Below are 3,426 nucleotides of genomic sequence, written 5' to 3' on the forward strand. Positions count from 1 at the left end.
CTTCCTCACCACAAAACCCTAGCCTCCATGGATGAAGCTTGAAGCTTTAGGCATTGACCTTGATCTTTGAGGCCATTCCACTTACTTTAGACCATAAAGCTTGAAATACTTTTTGTTCCCCTCATCCTTCTCTTCAAAACCCTTGAAGGATATAGTCTAACTCCTAGTTTTTCTTTGGTATCTAGAGATTCAATTCTCCAGTAAGGTATTGATCTATTATTTTGAAGTATTTTTATGTCATTATTGAGTGTTTTACATGCATAGAAGAGAAGGACTTGTATTCTTCCCTTAAACTGTTTTAACTTGAAATAAATCTTGTCAAATTAAATATATAACATGAAAATATAATCAATTAGCTTCCATTTAGTTTTGGTTTCATGTAATTTGGATTTAAAATGAATTAGTTATGAATTTTTGAAGTTGCAAGCTAGTTGCTGAAAATTTAAATCTTTTCTTATCCGGTCCGGAAACAAATTTTTATATGGAGCTGTGGTGCTTCAATTACCTTGAAAGTTTTACTGGAACTTTCCCCATGGATTTTACACTACGCAAAATTTTTTCACGATTTGAGAGCATTTCTAAATTTTTTTAAAAATCCGAGACTATCTGCTGTCCTTGTTTTTATTGCAGCTGGAAAATATATTTTTAGATGATTTATTTCACTAACCTTTTGACATGGGATCATGACTTAAATTTTCAGTTTTATACTCTCATATGTTTACTTCCAAAATAAATTAGGTTTGCCCAATTTGGATGTCAAATGAATTTTTCATGAATTTTCAAAATTGGAAGCTACAGGCTGAAAATGTGTTTTCTGGGCAGAATTTGTTTCAAAATTATGGGTCAAAACTGTTTCAAATGGGAAAATATTTTGTTAAACTAAATTGATATTATCAAATTACAGTATTTAAGCTTTCATTGGGCTTTGGATTCATTCAATTTGGATTAGAATTGAATTTTTTATGAATTTCCCAAGTTGAAGGTAACAAGTTAAAATATCTGTCTTGCGGACCAAAAATTTGGGGCGATTTCACTTCGGTGGTAATTGGGATTTTCATTCCAATTGAGGTAGGGGATATTCTAGGCTTTTGTGTGTGTTGTATTGAGTGTTTGGCATGATTATACGACTTAATTGCATGTCTTGTATCAATTCTAGAAAATTAGAATTAATTATTCTTTGTATAAAATTTAATTCACAAGGATGTGTATAACTTAGAATGGAATTGAGGCATGCTAGAAAATCATGTTTTAATATGTTTGTTAACATATATTAAATTGGGATTAATTGAATAAGAGTTGCACTTTTTATTTAATATTTATCTTTTGTGAAAGATTAAGGTTCATGGCCGTACCTTGCATAAAATTGAGTTGCAATATGCTTTTAAGTTAAGTCTTGGCATGTTCTTTAACATACTTAAATTTGAGGGCATTTGAACAAGTATAAAAATCTAGAGATTTTAATTAAATTGATTAATTAAATTCTACTTTGTTGTACCATTGGTCAAATTGAGGTTTTAGTGAATGTATGTGTATACTATGCTATGTTGTATAACATGTATAAATAAAGGACCATTTGGTTGAGATATGAAACTTAGAGAAATTAATTAGGCTATGTAATTAATTTTCGTTTCTTTTGCGTTATTGATTGAATCATGAAATTGACATTGATAATATGTTTAAAGTATGATTTTGGACTTATAATGAAATTATGAGTTTGTCTTTCAACATTGGATTATATTGTTATAGCGTGTAACGAATTGCACTTGAAGATTCGACATTTGTCATCCTTTAGTAGTTATGGATTTGGAGCATGTGTTGTGTGGTTACAACCTACTTGTGCATGAAAGTTAAATTCGTGTATTGTATAATTATGTATAAGTTGTGAACTTTTTTGGATTATTTTGGAGTCTTGGGACATTGTTTTATGAGATGGCTAGAGTTTGGTTCTAGTACGGGGACGTGAGTCCTTTAAGTCAAAAGTTCGCGCGTTGGGTAGGCCGCCTAGGAGTTAGTAGCTCCAAATTAGCCCAAAGGAGTTCGCGCGTTGGGTAGGCTGCCTGGGCGTTAGTAGCTCCAAATTTGCCTTGTCTCGGCGGAAATCCGAGCTTTGATGTCCAAGTCTTCCAATATATGTTTTCGCATTCAATTCCAAGTTGACAATAAATGTTTAATTATGACTTGTGATTTTGGTTATTGGCGATTTGATGTTGTTAAGTACATCCATACTAAATTGTTATATTTAGTTGATTTCATACTTTTAGATTTCTAGTTGATAGTCTAGAGAATCTATGTCTTGATGTGTTGTATTAGATATTCTAATTATACTAAATTGCTATATTTAGTTGATTTAGCATTTTATATTTCAAATTGATAACTTTGAGAATCTATATCTAATTGCTTTGTCTAAGCATGTTTCTATCTAATTGCTTTGTCTAAGTATGTTACTATCTAGTTGCCTTGTGTAAGCATGTATATCTTGCTGCTATATGTAGCATGCTCTTGTGCTGTTGAAACTGCATAAAGGATGTGATTTGTGCTAGAAATGATCTTAGGTAGCTTAGGATGCTCCCTGAGTCTCACATCGACATAGACGTTAGGTGGAATGAACCGTAATGATTAAATCATGCAAACTTGTAAAACTTAGGTCGATGCATACTCATTTCCTACGAGTAGCTTTATGTTACTCACCCCTACGATACTGGGGCATATTTCAGGTACAGGATACAAGATTGGAGATTGCAATTGCTTGGGTGATTTGCTGAGTTGAGCTTCTTTAGAAGCATTCTTGTTCACATGCAAGTGTTAGCATGTTCATGATTTGTCTATGAAATGTAATTTTTCTAACTTGGAGGCCTGACATGTCAAATGTTGTAAATGAGTTGTAATAAGGCCATGGGCCATTGTAGCATGTTTAAAATACCATTTTACACTTGCGTGTATGTTCACATCATCATACAATAGCATATAATGTAATTTGATCATACCATTGGGAGTTATTTTGATGCCTTACGGATGACGTACATCTCTAGTGGCCACTTAGTTTTCTTCGTTTTCACATTTCGGATCCGTTATCGGGTCATTCTTTTGGTTAATCACAGGACACACTGGGTTAAAAAATCTAGGGTCGTCACACAAAGAAAGCAACACAAGACCATCTAACCGATTAGATGACAAAACAGAATCGACACAAGACTACCAAATGTCATCTAATTGATTAGATGGCAAAATAGAATGGATGCAAAACTGCCGAAGGCCATCTAACTGGTTAGAAGATCCATCCACTCGATCAGATGAACTTTAACTCAAAATCCATTCTGTCAGCAAGGGTTTTTCTGGAAAAAGTGGGTTTTTAAAGGCCACGATGAGATTTTTTGGAAAATTTTCGTCAAGTAACCCCCCCCCCCCCTAATCATGTTTTCTGATCAA

The 3,426-nt window shown here is 33.3% G+C and overlaps 1 long non-coding RNA gene across 1 annotated transcript; it reads left to right on the forward strand.

The window, feature by feature from the left end:
• LOC132302226 (uncharacterized) lies at positions 1 to 2,930 on the forward strand. The gene is made up of 3 exons (XR_009480779.1): positions 1 to 205; positions 977 to 1,068; positions 2,715 to 2,930. It is a non-coding gene; the product is annotated as an uncharacterized LOC132302226 (long non-coding RNA).
• The last annotated feature ends 496 nt before the right edge of the window (positions 2,931 to 3,426 follow it).

The sequence above is a fragment of the Cornus florida genome, unplaced genomic scaffold (assembly GCF_030987335.1).
Source record: "Cornus florida cultivar Cherokee Brave unplaced genomic scaffold, ASM3098733v1 CherokeeBrave_3.0.0_Hap2_Chr04, whole genome shotgun sequence".
Lineage (NCBI taxonomy): Eukaryota > Viridiplantae > Streptophyta > Magnoliopsida > Cornales > Cornaceae > Cornus > Cornus florida.